Source organism: Camellia sinensis, chromosome 9 (assembly GCF_055761805.1).
Source record: "Camellia sinensis isolate YWXY chromosome 9, ASM5576180v1, whole genome shotgun sequence".
Lineage (NCBI taxonomy): Eukaryota > Viridiplantae > Streptophyta > Magnoliopsida > Ericales > Theaceae > Camellia > Camellia sinensis.
In genome coordinates, this window is record NC_138969.1 from 150,039,608 (window position 1) to 150,063,078 (window position 23,471).

A 23,471-nucleotide genomic window follows, 5' to 3' on the forward strand; every position below is an offset into this window, starting at 1 on the left:
TTGTTTTAATATTTTATATTTCTTTTACAGAGTAATAATTTAACAATTCTCACACTAACAATTATCATCAAAGCAAACACAATTTTACTTAATCCCCTCACTATCAATCACCTCATTATCAACCCCCTCCATTCTACCTCTGAAAAAGGGCCCTATAATGCTATGTAATAAATACTACAATACTAATTTTGTAAAAGAAGTAATATGTGACTTAGAGTATCTGATACTTCAAAATTAAGTATCCGATACTCCAAATTTAATGAAAAATTAATTAAGAAGTATCCGATACTTTTAACAAGTATCTGATACGTATCCGTGAGTATCCAAAGATTATCGATATCTGATATGGATATGATACAGAGATATCTCCCTTTTTGAAGTATCCGTCCTTTATAGTGAGAAAAAAGTGAAATGATTATAAATTAAATATGACATTTTGTTTTATTAATTATTTTAATCTATTTTACCATTATTAGCTATTTTAATCAAATAACCTCTAGCCAAAGAAGGCTTATATATATGTTGTGAGAGTACTTGTACTATATTTGATTATGATATAATATAATATGTGATAAGAGGAGAAGAATTATTTTTTCACCAATGATGTGACTAATCCCATGGCTATGGGATTAGGAATACCTATTAGGGTTGTTATTCGTAATCTCCCACTGGTGGAGTAGCAATATCATGACATTATCAAGCCTATCCCTTTTAGCCAATCAAACACAGTGTAGGAACAAGAAAAAAAAATAAAAAATAAATAAAAATTAAGGGGGAGGGGGGGGATTACCTATCAGTGTTAATTTGAGAAAATTATTACATATGTATGGAAAATTTTATAATTTTAATTATTGATATTGATAAAGTTTACCATTAATTTATAATTATTTTTCAAATTCTACACTAATATGAAATTTTTCACAAAAAATAAAATAAAATGAAACCTATTTGGACTCTGCGTTTTATCAATCCCAATCCTCTCCTACTCTACCAAACAAACAAGGCTATAAAGTTCATCATTTCTCTTCATATCCTGCCTAAAATTTGTTCTTCATCAAACACTGTAATACCATTACTCATCCATCCAAGCAAGATCTACAAGGCTAGCTAGCTATCTTCATGGACCTCCATAATGGCCAATTAGAAGCAAGAGAGTTGTTTCAAGCTCAATCCCACATATACAAACATGCATTCAGTTTTGCAAACTCCATGTCACTCAGCTGTGTAGTTTAGCTAGGCATACCAGACATAATTCACAACCACAAAAAACCCATCTCTCTCTCTGACATAGTCTCATCACTCCAATTGCCTCCTGTAGACAACCCATTTTTTACCGTCCTCAAGACTTGGACGTCATCGTTTGAACACTCGATGATCATCCATGTTTGTGTACATTTTGAGTTCTCGGAGGTCTCGGTTGCGCATCTTGCCTCAAGATCTCTCAGCTTGTTTGTTTTTGTGCTTGGTTGTGGACCAAACACTTGTGTTTTTGGCTTCTGAGGAAAGAGGATGGCTTGTTTGCCATCCCCTCAACCCACCAGCCAAGGCTTGAGGCCATCGGCCATGATTCCTTTCCACCGGCCAAATGTATTGGCCGATCGGCACTTTACTTGGTCGGCCGGCCCTTGTGTTGGTCGATCGGCCATTTTTGCTGGCCAAACCCTGTTCATCTGCTTTATGCAGATATTTTATGCCAGCTGGATTAGCTGGCATGCACATTAGTTCCCTTCCATACACGTGTATGGAAGGATTTGCCTCTTGGGTTAGCTTGCTTTGGAAGCTTCGTTATTGAACTTCTATAAAAAAGGGAGCTCCTCCTCATTCCTGAGGGGTTCAAAAATTTGTCTTAGAAAAGATAGATATAGTATTGTTTCTATACTTCCTTGTTTAGTCTTGTTTTGTACTCAAAAGTGTAGTATTGTCTTACTATTGTACACAAACACACACTAGAACACCATCCTCTTGGAGCTGAGGTCCCTTGAGGTTGATTTTAGTGTTCTTGGGTTGGTTTGAACTCAGAAAACCTGCTGGAGCTTTGTTCTTGAAGAGGTTCTACAAGGGTGAGTTCCTTGCTTTAGATACCCCTTTCTTGCTTAAGCTTTTAGCCTATCTTGCTTGTTGTTTTAAGCTTAGTTTATAATTGATAAAAGTTCTGATTTTTAGTGCTTAAGACCTTTGTTTAAGGTCATTTTCGTGTTTGGGATTGTTTCCCCCACTCTTAGGCCTTGCTTTGCCTTATTCTTGTGCTTTATTTTTAAGCTTTGAGATCACCTTGTTTAGGCCTTCTCACCACTAAAATCCAGAGGGATTTCAGTGGTGGGGATGGTGTTTTAAGGTCTCAAATACGAGAGGGCCATCCCCTCTCCTTGTTGTCTTGAATGCTTGCATAAATGGCTTGTGTTGGTGGCTTGTATGCTTAGCTTGTTTTAGATTTATTTCAGTGTGTATTAGGCTTTGTTTTTCCCTAATACATCTCTATTTCAAGTTGGTTTAGACATACCACGCATGCTTCATGTACTTGTCTTGTAATCTCATGATTTGCCTTAACATGCATCATGCTTTAAGCCATGTTTCTAGCATGATTTTGGCTCGACTCCATGAAGCTTTTAGTCTTATTGTAACATGCTTAAGCTCTTATTTGAGTTGTTTTCACCATATACGCCATGCTTTGTATAGCCACCATGAAATCTAGCTTGTAGGCTTTGAGTATTGAATCCTTTGACATGCTTTACTTGGGCCATCTTAGTGGTTTGGCATCACTTCTTCTGTTATTTCAGTCCATATAGTATGCTCAAATACTTGCATTTATCACCTATTCCATGCTTTGGATAGTTTGTGTGTTATGCCTCATGAGTGTATCATTGTGTATGCCACCATGCCTAGGCATTTGGGATGCCATCTAAATGGGTTTTTGGGTCCGTTTTAGCATGTCATATCTCTGATTTTAGTCGCTTGAATCATGCCATGTTTGGTTGTCTTAGGTGTCGTGTAACACCTCTTTGGTAGCCTTGCATGTCTCATGTTGTTGCACCTTGTTGTCGCTTGTTTTGACTTTGGTCATTGCATGTTTTAGGCTCACTTTGGTATGCCTTAGGACTGTCTTAGGTTATGCTTGCCATATGCTCTTTGTCTTGTGTAGCTTTGGTTCAAGTCCCTTCACTAATCTTAGGCTTTAAGCCTTATGCATGCTATGATCATGATTTGTCTATGTGATTTGGCATCACTCCTAACATTATTTCAAAGCATGTAATGTTGTCACATTTGCACGCTTTTCATTCCTTTTAAGTGTTCTTGAAAGTTGCCTTTTATGCCTTAGTCTTTAGGCCAATTGGCATGTATGTTTGTATGTGCATTTGTCCTCATTTCCATTGCACTTTGGCCACCGATTTGGACCTATTTGAGAGCTGTCCATATCAGTTTAAGTCCATCCTTTCCATGTTGTTGCATGCTTGCCTTGCATGTTGTTACATACTTGGCCTATTAATATGTTGTTGCATGTTTAAGTGATATTGTATTTGGCATGCATCTCTTGTTAAGTTGCTTAACATGTTGTTACATGTTTGCCTCACATGTTATTACATGCTTGAATGTTGTCACATGCCTTGTATGTTTGCATGCTCGTTTAGGTCGCATTGCATTTGGCATGTTTGCTACCATTAGCCTTGTATGGCATTGTCATTAACATGCCCATGTGGCATTAGTTTTGCTTGCATGTTTGCATCCCTTGCCTCTTGATCAACCATGATAGAGGTTGGGGTCTTTTATGTGTTTTTATGTACATTTCATTTGACATTAAATGCATACTTGACTCCTTTGGCCACCATGCATTGAAATGCGTGATTGGTGGCCCAAGGGCTGAGAACCACACTCCCTTGAGTTCACAGCATGATAGGGAGGGTGGTCGTGCATACATTGTCTTGTAAATACCTTGCCATGCACTGTCTGTCCTCTGTTGTAGCAAAAACAGGATTCTGCAGGAAGGCATGGTCGGCCGGCCATCTTAAGTGTCGGGTGGCTATTCATCATTGGCCGATGGCTTCACACATGGTCGAGGACCAGTTCCACCTGGCCGATGGCCTCATCTCTTGGTCGATGAACTCTCAGCATGTCCCTAAGGTAGTTCAGAAGTGTCACAAAAGTTGGCACAGTTTCCAGAGGTGTAAGGCAGTGCAGACAGAGGCAATATGTAGCATGGTGATGGATTTCCAAGCAAAGCCGTCCGAATATGCATTTGTCCCTCTTTCCGAGGCTGCTTTACTGCTTTTATAGCTTAATTAATTTGTTTAATTAGTTAAGTATTGCGTAATAATTAATTAGCTAGGGTAGTTGATTAATTAGTTGGTTTGTATTATTTATTTGGACCCTCTGTCGAGAGGGCGAATTTTGTAATAAGTGTGCGTGAGTGTGTGAATGTCTTCCAACCCCACGTCTTTCTCCCTTTTACTTACCTATTTTTGATGGTTAGTTTAAGGTCATTTTCAATTAGCATCCTTATGCTATGCATGTTTGCATCATTCATCTGTCTTGCATGCACTGGGCTAGGCGCATCATGCTAACTACATCGTATTTCAATTCCAACTTGAATACATGTACTAAATCGCATCTCACATGCCATCTTAGATTAGCCGAGCCTATTCTAGCTGCATTTTGCATGCGTTGCATTAGCCATCTTAACATGAATTAGGATCATGTATTGATTGCTAACTAGTTCTTTGTTTTGGCTTGGAGTACACTATGAGTGTTTATGTTTTAGCATGTTGCATGTATGCAAATGTTAACATGAAAGCATGCTTGCCATGAGGCCAATTGCTTATGTGATATAACTGCCTGAATGCCTGTGGGTGAAGGTTGGATTGCTTGAATTGGAATAATTCATCGAAATCCGTGTTTTAGCCTACTTGCGAGTAGCAAAATTCAAAACCATTTCCAAACAAGCGGATATGTGATACTTTGTTCCAAGTTAGGCGATCTAGTCTATACTTGTTTTGCTGTGCGCATCACGTAGTAAAGATTAGGCAATTAACCGAAATAAGAACGCATGTGGTTTCAAAAACTAGATATCATGCTTAGTACAGGCCGATCTTTGATCGGGCGAGCGGGGGTGCTCATAGATGACCTTCCCCAATCGTACCCAAGTTCCTGAGCCGAGGCAACTTTGGTGATAACGAACACGTGGCCTTAGGCACGAGTCAAGGTTTCCTAAATTCCCCCAAAATAAAATATTTAGGTGGCGACTTTGTATTTGGCAAAGCAGTCCATGTTTGGCACTTCTTTCTTAAAAATTAGTTTTCCAAAACGATTTTCCGGATTTGGACTCTTTGGTGATTTATCAATCTCACATCGCACATTGTGAGATCAGATTAAGAACCGTGACATTTTGAGTCCGAACTGTAGCATGAGGCCCCCCGGGGCGCGTCAACAGTTTCTGGCGACTCTGCTGGGGATTTAGAGAACTTGACTCAAACTCATGATATCTTGTTTTGATTATACTTATGTGTTTCTTTGCATTGCATTTGCATTGGTGCGCCTAGGACACCGTGTTTGCCATTTGCTATTCCAGAATAGTTTGCCGGAGGCTGCGTGCCATAAGGCTGACCGGTTACGGGCTCTACCACGATGGGAACACAAACCCCAGTTTTTATCGGGGCACCCTTTTTGACCATTCGACCTAGTGCATATCGGAATCCGTAGTGACCATTCCAAACTAGGACAGGTTGCTTACCCGATTATAGGTTGTTTGAAAGCACTGTGTGCGTAATGAAACCCTAGTTCTTGACGAAACTAGGACAAGGAAACCCTACCCGTCCATAGGGGTGTTTTGGCTCTCACTTGCTTCCTATGTGCTTTTAGAGTGTACCTCTGCAGGAATGCACATATCAGTTCGCAAGTCTGGGTATCGGGCCTGCGGGCATTAATATTTTGAGAATCAGTTATATCTGTGGGTATCAGATCGATTTCGGGACAGTCATTTGGGGAGTAGTGATCAGTGGTCGAATACAGTTATTCAGCTATACTTATGTCTGTTCTGGTGAAACTGGGCTGAGATACCGCCTGTTTTCTCTTTCAGGGGGGGTTCAGAGATTCGGTTCAGAGCAACTAGTATTCTCCTTCACTAAGGCAAGGCAAAAAAGGGGCAGTTGAGGCTCACCAGTTCATCAGATCCATCAGCCACCTGTCATGTCCCCTCTATTCAGTTAAGCAAACCTGCAATGACATAGAATTCGGAGGAAATTATGGTCATGGTAGTGGCACTAAACCAAGGAATCATAATACAGGGCGAGACCGACGCTGAAATGCCGCACCCACCCAGGTCGCCTGCCGCACACCCGATCTGGGAACCCCAGGTGTTTCAAGCACGTGAGCCAACCACATTTGAGTTAATGGGAATGATTGGCGACCTCCAGAGATCTGTGGCTGATCTGGCCTATGGAATGTGATTGAGCTCAGCCAACCTGAAGTTGTCTCAAGCTCCGGCAATGACATGTCAACGACAACTGGGTTTCGCACTGAAATAGCAACCCAAACCTTCCACCAAGCTGAGACGAGTGATAAGGACAAAGCGAAGGTGGACACAGATCCCTATGAACAACTCCAGCAAGCTATTGAGGCCATGAAAGCCAGGGGTTGAATAAGCAACAAGTACTCGCAGTTGTGGCTAAGACTGTGGATGACATTTTCCCTGCTCAGACCGAGAGCAGTTCAAGCCAAAGGGAAAATCGGGATAGGGACCGTTGTGCCAGAACAGTTCCTTCCAATCCTAACCCTGTACTTGGAAAAGATCAGAGAGCCAAGGCAGCACCTGCCGATCCTTTTGCTAGTGCGTCCAGCAAAGGTCTACAGACTTCGAAGTATCTGCCCCGAGGTCGCAAGGTCTTTCATGCCCTCTACATGCCTTTGTCCAAGGCTCTTCGAATCCTCACTGAAAAAGGTCATCTCAAACCTCTTGAGCCTCGGCCTCTCCCAAGTAATCTCCCTCTTTCACATGATGCTACCCAGTGCTGTGCATACCATCAACAAACTGGTCACACCACCGACAACTGCTTCCGACTTCGCCACGAAGTACAAGATCTGATTGACAATGAGGTTATCCTCCCACCAAGCTCAACAAAGTCTATTGTTACTGGGTCAGTGAACCTTGAGGATAATGAAATGTGATCAGGGGATGAACCACCTGCAAGCGGTGCCCATTTTACTTCAGATGTGGCGTGTGGCACGCACTATTTTGAGCATTTGTGAATGCTGGTTTTTGTAGTTTCTGGCTTGGGTGTTGAGTCAGTTCTGTGGTTTTGTTTTAAGTCTGTCTCTTTGTTTTGAGTCAGTCTTTTTTATTAAGGATCTGTCTTGTTATATTGAGTCAGTCATGTTGTATAGGAGTCGGGTGATTTCGGGGGTGTTACCCCGGATATCACTTGCTTGTTTTGTGTTTGTCTTTTCGCTTTCTTTTGAGTCTGTTTCTGCCATGGAGCTAGTTGTGCCAACAGATTTGAATGAAATAGCAGTAATTTTCACACTCTTGTGTTTGCTTCTGCCTTGCGCCAGTTGTGCCAGAAGTTTAAATGAAACGACAGTGCTTTTCACCTACTTCTTCTGTGCCTCAAAATCATTGCATTGACCTAAGTTTTTCAAAAAAAAAAACTTTTTTTTAACAAAAAACGAAGAGGGAAGAATTCCTCAGGTTTTGCAAAATTTGATCAAATTGAGAGGAAGAGCGGCATGCTAAGCCCTTAATGAATGAGATCATGTTTGTTAACGTGAGTACTGAGAAGGATCCTGGCTTGATCCAGATTGGTTCTACACTGTCTGTAGCGCGAGCGATTTGTCGCTTTCTTAAAAAATTTCAAAAAAAATGTTTTGTACGGTCCTGCGAAAACTTGTGTGGAATCGCTCTTAAGATTATGCAGCTTAGGATCGTTCTCAGCCTCGAGACTCGACCCCTTTGCTTTCAAACCTTGAACTTGAATTCAGAATGTTCAACGGTCAACCATAATGTGAGGCATGTGTGACCAGATTCGAAGCAACCCTCGAACAAGAGGCAAGAAAGCTTGATCAAGAAGGTCAGACGCCGTCAGAAGAAAGCTTGCAAAGCTAGATCGGAAGCACCACTCAAATTAGGGGCAAAAGAACTACAGATATGTTCAAAGAGTAAAAAATCGGGACATTCCTCAAGATAACAGAGATCAACAAGAATTCCAAATCCCCGAAGGGAGGAAAGAAGAAAGTTTTTACTGAAGAACAACTGAGTTCCTATCCACAACACTAGGGGCAAATTCAGTCCCCATTGGATGGACTTCTACATCATCAGCGGACAACCGCCACTCTCCTAGATTTAGAGGACTTCGAGATCTCAAAACCATTTGACATGGAAAAAGCTACACTTTTACCCTTGAGAGGCTCGCTGGGCCGGAAACCCGGAAGGGCGACCCAGGCAAAAGTTAGAGCCAAGGAAAAGAAGAAAAGAAAAAAAGATGCAAAAAAAGAAGAACTGAAAATTCTGCAAAACAAAAAAAGAAGACGAAAAAAACAGAAAAGAATTGAAAAGAAAAGAAAAACAAAGCTCGCAAGGTTGAAAACTCGGAAGGGCGGCCTTGGCAAAATATAGAGCATAAAAGGAGAGATTAATACCCGAGTGTACCTTAAACCCGAACTACGTAAGGCTTGATTCCTATGTTTGGGATACGTAGGCAACTTCATTCTGAAGTCCAGCCATAAACACTTCCAAATCGATTGTGCCCATGTAATGGCTCTGATTATCTTTGTCTTCTCTGTATCCAAGAGTTCGGTTGTGATTGCCACCTTGAGAACTGGTTACAGTGTGCTGCGGTACTTTTCAAACAAGGGGCAATTTTCCGTTGCCATTCAATGTGCTGCGGTACTATTCATACAAGGGGCAACTTTCCGTTGCCGTTCAGTGTGCTGCGGTGCTATTTAAACAAGGGGCAACTTTCCATTGCCATGCAGTGCCGTTCAGACAAGGGGAAATTTTCCATTGCTTCCGATTCCAGGTTGTGCACCTCAAGAGTAGGTTTCGTGCTCATTGAGCAGTGGCCGTTTGCAAAATAGTTTTTGAGAATTTTTACTGAGGTTGATTAATTTTCTCAAAAATTGCTCAATTTTTCAAAAACTAGACCATTTCTTGGACCCAAAACAGGAAAATTTTCAATACTCATAACCCAACTTGCATGATTTTGAATCAGAAAAGTTGAACAAGCGTGTTAATCTAACTCTCATTTTGGTTAAAATTGTTTTAGCTAAAAAAACAAAAAATGGTCAAAATAATGAACTAGGGGCACAGTTAGGTTTTCTGTCTTTTCCCCATTATCAATGCACTTGCCAGAAAGGGCATCATACTTGCCGGAAAAAGGCATAACTGAAGCTAACAACAAAAGGGCAGAAAGCTCTCACATCCTCCAAGCAGCGAGGTTTTAAGCCAAGTGCGAAGCACGGATGGAATGGATCAAGATATTCCACTCTCTCATCTAAATAGGTTGGCTCACATCCATACTGGCCAAAGGCGTCATCAACCGCTATCAGTTGCGGATCTGCTGCACATCCAGCCGCGTCACAACCCCTCTGTGGAAAAGTTCACTGTCGTGAGCGGAAGAAAAAGAATCTAGCCGAATGCTAGGGGCGAGAGCTCGCAAATTCTTGTTTGTTTATCAACCACCCAGGGGAGGGATAAAAAATGAGAGATTGAAGAATAGAGAGATGTGCGCTGAGAGAAAAAGTGAGAAAAGGGCTTTTTCAGGAAACAAGAGATTGAGTGTCAGACTGATGTGAGAATCACAAATGAGAAAGGGTGGGAACCCATACCCGAAGGAACTGGCTCCTCGCGCACTGAGAGGTCTCTTACTTTTGTAATACGTCTGAGTGTCGTGTTTGTTGTTTTGTTTATTTCGATTCTTGTTTTGAGTCTTTTCAAGTGTTACTCGATATGTTTAGGTTGTTTACCTTTTGTTTTTCTTTATTGAGTCATTTTGACTGTGGTCAGTTGTAGACTCAATACCCGGTTGAGAACCTTTTTCTCATTTCAATTTCAAAAATGAATCATTTTATGCTCAGAGTACTGTGCCATTCTCCACATTTGTACAAAACAGGATTTGTTCTTCTATAAAACCGTAGGGTTTAACCCAGGTCATGTCAGAACAGTAAAACTAGGACCTATTTGAAGCTATATGGGTTCCGGACTGCGAAGCAAAAGAAAAGAGGGAAAATTCGAAGCATCTGAGTATGTTTCAACTTCTGTATATCCCGTATATTTAGAATAAGCTGTGTACAGAATAAAAAGTGCACTGTGTTATAGGCTGTTTGTTCAGAATGAGCAGTGTTCAGAGTGCGCTGTGTGTTCAGAATGAGCAGTGTGCAGAGTGGGCTGTGTGTTCAGAATGGGTCGTGTGTTTAGAATGAGCAGTGTTCAGAGTGGGCTGTGTGTTCAGAATGGGTCGTGTGTACAGAATAACCTGTGGGTTCAGAATGGGTCGTGTGTACAGAATAAACTGTGTGTTTAGAATGGGTCTTGTGTACAGAATAAACTGTGCGTTCAGAATAAGCAGTGTGCTGTATAAGTTGTGTGTTCAGAGAAACAGAATACTGTGTTGATTATTTCAAAGCCCGAATGGCAATCAGAAGTGCCCTCCCTGAGCATCGTTCCATGCCAGGGGCATCTTGGTTGTGCTTGCGATGAGTTTCTAGGAGATCAATCGTGACGGCGGAAACTAGAGTTCGAATGGTTCTTGCCTAGAATACAAAGGTTTGGAATTTCCAAGACTAAAGTCTGGTTTGAATACCCAGGGGTGTATCCCCGGCTTGAAATCTGTATGGAAGCCCCATAGATTGAGGTATCAAAGCATGTATGCACCTCAATTCGGGATACCGATCCAATCTAGTCTGTCACCCCGTTGAAGAATAATGAAAGTTCTGAATATGATCAAGAAGAAGAGCAGCATCTGTGGTTTCCCTAGCAGATGTTGCTCCTTGCCAGCAATTCAGAACCTTTGAACTGTGAGTTGAGGGTTGGTGTTCGGGGAACACAGGGAGGATCCCCATCAGAATAGAGCAGTTTATCGCCACTCACCCAGTGAGGTGCTTGCTAAAGCGCCGCTACGTTTGTTTATTGCATTCCTTGAATGTCATGCATTGTATTGCATCCTACCTATCAATTTCCTTTTCATTCATGCACAGTATTGTATGTATTGTTCATCCGGAGAAATTCTGGTTCAGTTTTATTGATACTTTTCCTCTCCCACGTGTGCTACACTGAGAGATGCTTTCTTTTCGTCTCTAGCATGTGCTACGCTGGGAGGTTCTTCCCTTTCCCTTGTTCTATGATTAGTCTATGTGTGAAATATGCTGGGAACTTGTGATTGGCACCGCTTCCAATGCCTTTCGGATGTTGATTTTGCGAAGTCACGCCTATTTGCTTATCGAGTTGTTGTACATTTGTTTATCGAGTTGTATTTCGTCCTCTTTAAGTCTTTGTCTTGCTTATCGAGTTGTAGTTACACTTGGTTAGCTTGTCAAGTTCTTTGATTTGCTTATCGAGTTGTTTTTATCGATAATCGGTTCACTACTCGATTATTACGGTGCAAGTGCTTAATTTTCAAACAAAAGTTCAAATCTCATTTACATTGTTGTGTAATACAATGCGATGCATGAAATGTACAAATGTAACATTTTTTGAACAAAACAACTGTTTCATTCCATCATGTCTTTTGCAAAAAGTACATAGGTTTGAGAAAGTAAAACCTGCCTAAGGCAGTACAATGTGCTCAAACTACCAGTAAAAAGAAAAATAAAGCAAAACAAAAAGAGGAGAAAAGCAACAAAGTGTCTGAACAGAGCAAAAGAGAAGAAAAGCAGTAGGATGTCTGGATCAGCATCAGTCATCTCGAGCACGGGAGTCTGTCATGGTCCTCTTCCTGGACGAGGGTCTAGGATCACCACTGCCAGCTCCATATTCTGAATTTGAGCCGTCTCTGGCCTCCCCCTGGGACGATGGCGCCTCCTCGTCAGAATCATCGGGGGAAGGCTTTCGTGAACTGCTCTCAATGCGGGTGCACCTATGTCTGCCTCGGCTGTGGATGGTCATCCTCTACCTGGCTCCCCCTCTTCCTCGAGCAGGAACAGATGTTCCAGCTAGAGTGCCTCCCGCGGCCGAAATCTGAAAGGGGGCCTGAAAAGGACCAAGGGCAAATGCATTAGTTATGCTACGCAAAGCAGGGTATGAATGCCGAATATAGTGTATGATTGTAGTGTGTGAATCCTGTGAGCAGTATATCGATACAAAATGCAATGTAGGAGTACAGTGTATGAATGCCGTGAGCAACACTGTGAACAGTATGTGGGTTACAATGTATCAGTGCCGTGAGTGCTATGAATCAAGTGCCGTGTTGATAGTGTGATGCATCAGATTATATATGAAGCTGCTCGTGCAGAGTTTGAGACTGGAGTTGAGAGAACTTACAGGAATATTGTAGATGGTCAATAAGTCGATGCACCGCTGCAACATCCCTACCGCTGAGGCTATCAACTCTAAGGACTGGCGAGTGTACTCGACAGAAGCCTGCAAAAGGGTTGAAGTCATTAGTATTTTGCGGGATATCAAATGAATTGAAATGACTGTACAAAATGCGAAGTGTGGTAATACATACCGAGGTCGAGCAATAGACTCCGACAAGCTCATAATCAGCCAGAGGAGGAGCGAAGGGAATCTGATAAGTCTCTCCACCCTGTCCTCGGCATGTGATCATCGTGGGCAGCTCTGGCCATCTAGCTCCCTGCCCTCTCCGAGACCCACTCCTGCCTTGGGCCTGAGATGCCCGCGATGCTCCTGCTCTCGCCACTGGCATTGCTGGTCTCTCTCTCTCAACTTGGCCGGCACCGGTCAGAGGCCGCATAATATAGGTCTGGACGTACTCCGAATAGTCGCCCTCGTCTACAAAGCGCTCATGGCTCCAGCCGATAGTGTAACTCATCATCTCCGCTAAGGTATACCTCTCGGTATACCTCACGTGGGTAGGAGGAGGCGCTGGAACTGGCTGCTCTGGCATGCCCAAGGTCTGCCGCAATAAGCGCTCCCTGAAGTACCAAACACGGCAGACGGGGCCCTCCAGCAGAATCCTGAATCAGGCAGTCTCCTGAGCACCCGCATATCGATCCGTCACCGCATCGGGCAACACCGCCCACGGCTGCCAGGTGATCTGCAAATGGCAGGATATGCAGTTTATTATCTGTTATTGAAAGTACATTATAAGGCAAACCTTAAATGAACTATAAAGTTTAACATACCTCGGCTGCGGTGATGGTTTCAAAGTAGCGGCGGAAAAAAATGAAGGACTCCCGCGGTCTCCGCTCGCATCTCACGTCAAAGCGGTGGGAAAATAGGACCATGGGGGCATCTCCTCGTCTGGTACTGGGGTAAGCCTAGGGAAGTAGGCGTACACCCACAGCTACAGAGTGTAACAGAGCAAACATGAGTAGGCTTATCAGATAAAGTAGTATACAGAATGAAGCAGAAGTCAGGGGACATGGTGCAGTGTATTGTGCAATGTATGCAGTGTGTTATGTAGCGTGTACAGTATACAGCCAGCGTTAAGCAAGTTGCATGCGCACAGTGTGTATGGTGTACAAATAATGAAAAGTAGAATTGAAAAGGCAGAAGGGGAATGTGTACCTCCCAGGCTCGCCAATAACCTCCAAGCAACTGCCCGCTGCAGCGGGACGATGAGCTCATATAACCGTAGAGAGTGGCCAAGCCGACGCCACCCCAGTCATAAAGGCAGATCTGCGTCATGTCTACAAGCGCACTCAGCAGATAGAGGGCGACGGTGTTTGCCCGGTCGGTGAAAAGCGTGGTCCCTAGCAGAAACATGATAAAACCGCGAGCGTACTGCTCCTCCTCCTCCCGGGTAGTAGGCGCCTGGATCCAAAAGTGGTCCTCGAACCATGAGTACCTCACGAATCCTGCCCAGGCAAAAGGTAGCTGAGTGCCGAGCAAATATAGCTGAGTGGTGTCCCACTCGTCCATGTCTGTATCAAAGGGGATCGGATCACCCCCTACTCTGATGTCTGTGAGCATGGAGAAGTCAAAGGGAGTCATCGTCATCTCCCCGGTGGCAGAAAGGTGGAGGGAGTCGGGGGTGTCCCACCACCTCTCCACCAGAGCAGCAAGAAGGGGCCTACTCGTAGTGAGGCGCGAGAGTCCCATGCAGAAGGTCCCAAAGCCGGCCCGATCAACAATCTGGCGGACTGTGTCAGGTAGCTCCATATACTATCCTCAGGCCATGATGTTTCCATACCCTCGGAAGGCATAGGAATCTCCCTGTGATTAAAAAAAAAAAAACAACAACAACAACAACAACAAACAGTTGCGAAGCAATGTTAGAAATACAATGTTTGGAAACGTGCAAAATTGATGAGATACAGTGTGTGTACATATGTCTGAATGCCTTCAGAACCTAGGAAAATGAAGTGTGTGTGCATATGTCTGAATACCTTCAGAATTTGGGAAAGTGCAGTGTGTGTGTGCCTGTGTTTACGTTCAAGATCAATGAAAATGCAGTGTGTGTGCATATGTTCAAGTTTAAACAGATATCGGGTGTGAGTGTGCTCACAATGAACTACAACATGTGATATATCGGTGTATCTGAGTCAAGCAGTTAAAGAACAAAATCGACTATTGTAGTTATGTGTTCTACATTATGAAAAATGAAACAGAGAAGGGTGTACCTCAGAAGCGCCGTAGGACAGATGTGACTCTGGCTCGCGTAGCAGATGCTCTAGTGGCGCACCTCGCGCATAGCTCCTGAAATGACGGAGGCTGTCAAGAGGAAGCACGTGTATCGCCGGCCTATAGGTCGCCGGATCGAACGATAGGATGTGGAGAGGTAGGAGCTCAACCTCAGGGTCCACGTCCATCTCCGGAGGACTCCCACCCTATGGAATGTCGTCTGCCATCTCAAAACGAGTGTGAAAAGGGCCGAGAATGTGAAAAACGGGCCAGAATGTGAAAAGTCAACCCAAAAGTCAACCCCGAGAGGGTGAAAAATGGGAGAAAAGTTGGAGTGTGGGAAAAGGCACAAAGGTCGAGGTAAGCTCGGGGGAAACAAGCCCCAAGTGGTGGAAATCGAGAAAGATACACCGAAAACCGAGTTGTGCTCGGTTTAAAGTCTGTGAAACGGGAAAGGTTTCGCGAATTGAACAACGAAAAAGGCTCGAAAATGCGACAAAGACTCGGATCGAAGGTTAGAAAATCACCTAGAGAGAGAGAAAAGGGATTTTCGAGCTAGGTGGAAGTGAAAATATAGGGTTTGAGGCCCTATATTTAAAGACCCGTGGCTAAAAGACAAAACTTCGCCAAAACTGCCATTTTTGGCCCGTCGGCCAAACTGTTAGCCGATCGGCTAAGTATTTGGCCGATGAGCTTATTTTGTGGCCGATGGATGGCTGTTGGCCTCCCTTTGTGGCCGATGTACCTCCTACACCCTTGTTTGGGTCAGATATGATTGGTTGGGACCTCCATTCTTCAAGACAGTGCAAGAAAATAGACTGTTGAAGCTCAACTGGCTTCCGTGTTCGCCTCGAATCGTGTCTTCTGTGTGCGATGCTCGGTATGCGTAAGGTGTATCCTTTTGTATCTTGCGGGATTCGGAAATTTCTTTAAATACCTTGCATTATAATGTTTTGTCTTGCTTGTGGTAATCACCACCGATTGCATTGTTATGCACAACTCTATGCGTTACGGCGCACACCACACTTGCATTGTTATGAACATCCCTTATGCGTTGCCACGCACGTCATGCTCACATTGTCATGCACATCCTGTGGGTCGCATTGTCTTGCACCCCTTCATCCGCGTTGTTTCACATGTCCCATTGGCATCATCATACACCTTATCATATTATATGCATTGACATACATATCTTACAAGCATTGTCATGCATTTCAGTTCATGCATTGCCATGCATATCCCAAAAGCATTGTCATGCATTTTAATTCGTGCATTGTCATGCATTTCAATTCGTGCATTGTCGTGCATTTCGGTTCGAGCATAGCCATGCATTCCCTTTCAAGCATTGTCATACCCATTACGTGCATTGTCATGCATCCCCCCCCCCCAATGCATTGCACCTTATCATATTATATGCATTGACATGCATATCTTACGAGCATTGTCATGCATCTCAATTCGTGTCATGCATTTCAATTCATGCATTGTCATGCATTTCAGTTCATGCATTGCCATGCATATCCCACATGCATTGTCATGTATTTCAGTTCATGCATTGTTGTGCATTTCGGTTCGATCATAGCCATGCATTTCAGTTCAAGCATTGTCATGCCCATTACGTGCATTGTCATGCATCCCCCCCATGCGTTGTATCGCACATTTGTCACACATTGTACACGTTGTCGCGTGTGCTTTACTTACATGTGTTCAAGTTTCTCTTATTTCACACATTGTATGCGTTGTCGCACATGCTTTACTTACATGTGTTTATTCCCTGCTTTACACATTGTATGCGTTGCCGCACATGCTTTACTTGCATGTGTCTACATCTTGCTTCACACATTGTATGCGTTGTCGCGCATGCTTTACTTACATGTGTTTATTCCCTGCTTTACACATTGTATGCGTTGCCGCACATGCTTTACTTACATGTGTCTACATCTTGCTTCACACATTGTATGCGTTGTCGCACATGCTTTACTTACATGTGTTTATTCCCTGCTTTACACATTGTATGCGTTGTTGCGTGTACTTTACTTACATGTGTCTGTGTCTTGCTTCACACATTGTACACGTTGTCGCGTGTGCTTTACTTGTGTTCAAGTTCCTCTTATTTCACACATTGTACGCGTTGTCGCATGTGCTTTACTTACATGTGTTCAAGTTCCTCTTATTTCACACATTGTACGCGTTGTCGCATGTGCTTTACTTACATATGTTCAAGTTCCTCCTATTTCACACATTGTACACGTTGTCGCGTGTGCTTTACTTACATGTGTACATTTCATTCCTTGCTATACACATTTCTCGCGTTGTCGCATGTGCTTTACTTACATGTGTTTATGCTTATTTCCACATTGTTACATGTTGTCGCATGTGCTTTACTTACATATGTACATTTCACTCCTTGCTATACACATTGCTCGCGTTGTCACGTGTGCTTTACTTACATGTGTTTATGCTTATTTCCACGTTGTTACACACATTGCTTGCGTTATTGCGCATGCTTTACTTACATGTATTTATGCATCCTCAATTGCATTGTTGTGCATCCTACTCGGCTTGCGTTGTCGCGCATGCCTTCCTAGCATTGTTATGCTTATTTCAAATTGCATTGTTATGCATCCTACTCGGCTTGCGTTGTCACGCATGCGCTCCTCGCATTGACATACTCCCTTCCGCTTTGTCATGCATCACACTTAGGTTGCGTCATCATGCACCCCTTCACCCGCGTTGTCGCGCATTTTTCACTTGCATTGCTATGCATGTTTCTAACAATATTGTACCTGTTAAGTTTTCTTTCTTTTCCAGGCACGATATTGTATGTACGGTTCATATGAAGCTGGCGAGACCAAACGAACCGCACGGCATTGTATTCTCTGCGTGAGACGTAGAGAGAATTGTATAATTCTCTTACATCCTTTCTGCATGTAATGTAGTTAGATTTGTATTTGCCTGCTTAAAACTGTTGCATGTTTTGCTTCGTTACAGCTTTCTTTGCATGATCATAAGTTATGCTCGGCTTTGTGCATTGTTCTTGCATCTTGCCCTAGCCTCCGTGTGCATATCTTTATCTGTATTTTGTATGCTTTGTCTAAAGTCTTCGGCCTTGTCAAAAATGGGTCGTCTCTGGGCTTTGACATTCACTCCCGTCATTGTTATGACTTTTGAGCTCTGTTAAAGAGGGGCAATTGTAGACACCCCATTTTTTACCGTCCTCAAGACTTGGATGTCATCGTTTGAACACCCGATGATCATCCATGTTTGCGTCCGTTTTGAGTTCTCGGAGGTCTCGGTTGCGCGTCTTGCCTCAAGATCTCTTAACTTGTTTGTTTTTGTGCTTGGTTGTGGACCAAACACTTGTGTTTTTGGCTTCTGAGGAAAGAGGGTGGCTTGTTTGCCATCCCCTCAACCCACCGGCCAAGGCTTGAGGCCATCGACCATGATTCTTTTCCACCGGCCAAATGCATTGGCCAACCGGCACTTTATTTGGTCGGCCGACCCTTGTGTTGGTCGATCGGCCATTTTTGCTGGCCGAACCCTGTTCATCTGCTTTATGCAGATATTTTATGCCAGCTGGATTAGCTGGCATGCACATTTGCTCCCTTCCATACACGTGTATGGAGGGATTTGCCTCTTGGTTTAGCTTGCTTTGGAAGCTTTGTTATTGAACTTCTATAAAGAGGGAACTCCTCCTCCCTCCTGAGGGGTTCAGAAATTTGTCTTAGCAAAGATAGATATAGTATTGTATCTATACATCCTTGTTTAGTCTTGTTTTGTACTCAAAAGTGTAGTATTGTCTTACTATTGTACACAAACACACACTAGAACACCATCCTCTTGGAGCTGAGGTCCCTTGAGGTTGATTTTAGTGTTCTTGGGTTGGTTTGAACTCAGAAAACCTGCTGGAGCTTTGTTCTTAAAAAGGTTCTACAAGGGTGAGTTCCTTCCTTTAAATACCCCTTTCTTGCTTAAGCTTTTAGCCTATCTTGCTTATTGTTTCCCCCACTCTTGGGCCTTGCTTGGCCTTATTCTTGTGCTTTATTTTTAAGCTTTGAGATCACCTTGTTTAGGCCTTCTCACCACTAAAATCCAGAGGGATTTCAGTGGTGGGGATGGTGTTTTAAGGTCTCAAATAGGAGAGGGCCATCCCCTCTCCTTGTTGTCTTGAATGCTTGCATAAATGACTTGTGCTGGTGGCTTGTATGCTTAGCTTGTTTTAGCTTTATTTCAGTGTGTATTAGGCTTTGTTTTTCCCTAATGCATCTCTGTTTCAAGTTGGTTAAGACATACCATGCATGCTTCATGTACTTGTCTTGTAATCTCATGATTTGCCTTAACATGCATCATGCTTTAAGCCATGTTTCTAGCATGATTTTGGCTCGACTCCATGAAGCTTTTAGTCTTGTTGTAACATGCTTAAGCTCTGATTTGAGTTGTTTTCACCATATACGCCATGCTTTGTATAGCCACCATGAAATCTAGCTGTAGGCTTTGAGTATTGAATCCTTTGACATGCTTTACTTGGGCCATCTTAGTGGTTTGGCATCACTTCTTCTGTTATTTCAGTCCATATAGTATGCTCAAATACTTGCATTTATCACCTATTCCATGCTTTGGATAGTTTGTGTGTTATGCCTCATGAGTGTGTCATTGTGTATGCCACCATGCCTAGGCATTTGGGATGCCATCTAAATGGGTTTTTGGGTCCGTTTTAGCATGTCATTTCTCTGATTTTAGTCGCTTGAATCATGCCATGTTTGGTTGTCTTAGGTGTAGTGTAACACCTCTTTGGTAGCGTTGCATGTCTCATGTTGTTGCCCCTTGTTGTAGCTTGTTTTGGCTTTGGTCATTGCATGTTTTAGGCTCACTTTGGTATGCCTTAGGACTGTTTTAGGTTATGCTTGCCATATGCTCTTTGTCTTGTGTAGCTTTGGTTCAAGTCCCTTCACTAAACTTAGGCTTTAAGCCTTGTGCATGCTATGATCATGATTTGTCTATGTGATTTGGCATCACTCCTAACATTATTTCAGAGCATGTAATGTTGTCACATTTGCACGCTTTTCATTCCTTTTAAGTGTTCTTGAAAGTTGCCTTTTATGCCTTAGTCTTTAGGCCAATTGGCATGTATGTTTGTATGTGCATTTGTCTTCATTTCCATTGCACTTTGGCCACTGATTTGGACCTATTTGAGAGCTGTCCATATCGGTTTAAGTCCATCCTTTGCATATTGTTGCATGCTTGCCTTGCATGTTGTTACATACTTGGCCTATTAATATGTTGTTACTTGTTTAAGTGATATTACATTTGGCATGCATCTCTTGTTAAGTCTCTTAACATGTTGTTACATGTTTGCCTCACATGTTATTACATGCTTGAATGTTGTCACATGCCTTATATGTTTGCATGCTCGTTTAGGTCGCATTGCATTTGGCATGTTTGTTATCATTAGCCTTGTATGGCATTGTCATTAACATGCCCATGTGGCATTAGTTTTGCTTGCATGTTTGCATCCCTTGCCTCTTGATCAACCATGATAGAGGTTGGGGTCTTTTATGTGTTTTTATGTACATTTCATTTGACATTAAATGCATACTTGACTCTTTTGGCCACCATGCATTGAAATGCGTGATTGGTGGCCCAAGGGCCGAGAGCCACAGTCCCTTGAGTTCACAGCATGATAGGGAGGGTGGTCGTGCATACATTGTCTTTTAAATACCTTGCCATGCACTATCTATCCTCTGCTGTAGCAAAAACAAGATTCTGCAGGAAGGCATGGTTGGTCGGCCATCTTAAGTGCCGGCCGGCTATTCATCGTTGACCGATGGCTTCACACATGGTCGAGGACCAGTTCCACCTGGCCGATGGCCTCATCTCTTGGTCGATGAACTCTCAGCATGTCCCCAAGGTAGTTCAGAAGTGTCACAGAAGTTGGCACAGTTTCCAGAGGTGAGAGCATTGCAGACCGAGGCAATATATAGCATGGTGATGGATTTCCGAGCAAAGCCGTCCGAGCATGCATTTGTTCCTCTTCCCGTGGCTACTTTACTGCTTTCATAGCTTAATTAATTTGTTTAATTAGTTAAGTATTGTGTAATAATTAATTAGCTAGGGTAGTTGATTAATTAGTTGGTTTGTATTATTTATTCGAACCCTCTGTCGAGAGGGCGAATTTTGTAATAAGTGTGCGTGAGTGTGTGAATGTCTTCTAATCCCACGTCTTTCTCCCTTTTACTTACCTACTTTTGATGGTTAGTTTAAGGTCATTTTCAATTAGCATCCTTATGCTATGCATGTTTGCATCATTCATCTGTCTTGCATGCACCGGGCTCGGCGCATTATGCTAACTACATCGTATTTCAATTCCAACTTGAATACATGTACTAAATCGCATCTCACATGCCATCTTAGATTAGCCGAGCCTATTCTAGCTGCATTTTGCATGCGTTGCATTAGCCATCTTAACATGAATTAGGATCATGCATTGATTGCTAACTAGTTCTTTGTTTTGGCTTGGAGTACACTGTGAGTGTTTATGTTTTAGCATGTTGCATGTATGCGAATGTTAACATGAAAGCATGCTTGCCATGAGGCTAATTGCTTATGTGATATAACTTCCTGAATGCATGTGGGTGAAGGTTGGATTGCTTGAATTGGAATAATTCATCAAAATCCGTGTTTAGCCTACTTGCGAGTAGCAAAATTCAAAACCATTTCCAAGCAAGCGAATATGTGATACTTTGTTCCAAGTTAGGCGATCTAGTCTATACTTGTTTTGCTGTGCGCATCACGTAGTAAAGATTAGGCAATTAACCGGAATAAGAACACATGTGTTTTCAAAAACTTGACATCATGCTTAGTACAGGCCGATCTTTGATCGAGCGAGTGGGGGTGCTCATAGATGACCTTCCCCAATCGTACCCAAGTTCTCGAGCCGAGGCAACTTTGGTGATGACGGACATGTGGCCTTAGGCACGAGCCAGGGTTTCCTAAATTACCCTAAAATAAAATATTTAGGTGGCGACTCTGTATCTGGCAAAGCAGTCCATGTTTGACACTTCTTTCTTAAAAATCAGTTTTTCAAAATGATTTGCCGAATTTGGACTCTTTGGTGATTTATCAATCTCACATCGCACATTGTGAGATCAGATTAAGAACCGTGACATTTTGAGTCCGAACTGTAGCATGAGGCCCCCCGGGGCGCGTCTACACCTCCCTCAAAAATCAATGCTCTCCACAGGCTCATGTCCTTGTTAACTCACTTGAGTTTCTTAGCCACAACAAAACTTGATCCAAATCATGGAGATCAAGAAGGGTATGTCCTCACTCCATCATCTAGGCTTCTCATCAAAAGTGAATTACCCAATTTGTCACCATTTGTCCAAGCCACGGTCGATCCGGTTATGGTCGCTCCATGGCAGTTTTTGGTAGATTGGTTCAGAGGCAATGAAGAAACAACATTTGAGACTGCACATGGGTTTGGCATCTGGGAGTTTTGCGACAAAATCCAGAAATTCAATAACCTATTTAATGAAGGAATGGCTAGTGACTCAAGAATGATGGGCTTGGTTATTAGGAACTGTGAGGCAGTGTTTGGAGGGTTGAATTCATTGGTTGATGTAGGGGGTGGCACCGGTATCATCGCTCTGATCATTTCTGAGGCATTTCCTAGTATAAAATGCGCAGTTTTCAATCTCCCACATGTTGTTGAGAACTTGCCAGAGGGGAAGAACTTGAACTATGTTGGAGGTGACATGTTTCAGTCTTTCCTATCAGCGGATGCCTTTTTCTTCAAGGTAGGTAATTCTTTTCTGGATTATTTCCAATGTTTCGATATGGAAATCAAGTAAATTTTAGGAATTGCAACATATATGTTGGCCAATTTCTGTCTTTTTGTTTAATTTGATATTGAGTTACTTGAGTTGATCGATCAAATAGCCAAGTTCTAAAGAGAAATCATTATTAAGGATTCAAGGCCATACATATTTTTTTTTTTTTGATAACGCAGGTATCTCCAACCCTCTGGTTTTCCGGGAAGCCAGGACTAATCCTGCGAGGTAAGTAGCCCGGAGGAAGCCGTGTACCCTTTTCGAACTGCTGCAAGCGCTCACCCAGTGGGGAATCGAACTACTGCAAGGCCATACATATTGATATATAGAACTACTATTTATTTGCTGAATAGGGTAAAGTTCGCACAATTTAGGAGAATTCTAGCACATAGCTTTATTTATTTATTTTTATTTTTTTATAATTAAACAAAAACAAGAAAACTAAAAGGGAAACTTAACGTAAAGAACAAATATCAAGCATTTGTTTCAAAATTATTCTGAGAAACATTCTAAAACACTTGATGTTCATGCAAGTATTGTAAATTTAAGGCAATCAATTGAACTAGAATATACTTTTGGACTTGAAAATGGCAGTGTGTTTTGCATAATTGGAGCGATAAGGACTGCGTAAAGATATTGAAGAGATGTAGAGAAGCTATTCCAAGCAGGGAAGGAGGGAAGGTTATCATCATAGACATTGTGGTAGATGGGGACAAAGATGAACATGACATTACTGAGACAAAGCTTGTTTGTGACATATTCATGATGGTTTTGGCGACTGGAAGAGAAAGAAGTGAGAAAGAGTGGGAAAAGATTTTCTTGGAGGCTGGCTTTAGCACTACAAGATCACACCCATCTTTGGTTTAAGGTCCCTCATTGAGGCATATCCTTAAATTATGTGGGGAAAATTTCATTTT

At 42.6% G+C, this 23,471-nt stretch overlaps 1 pseudogene; it reads left to right on the top strand.

Moving 5' to 3' along the window:
* The first annotated feature begins 1,119 nt into the window (after positions 1–1,119).
* On the top strand, positions 1,120–23,447 carry LOC114315517 (trans-resveratrol di-O-methyltransferase-like; annotated as a pseudogene).
* The last annotated feature ends 24 nt before the right edge of the window (positions 23,448–23,471 follow it).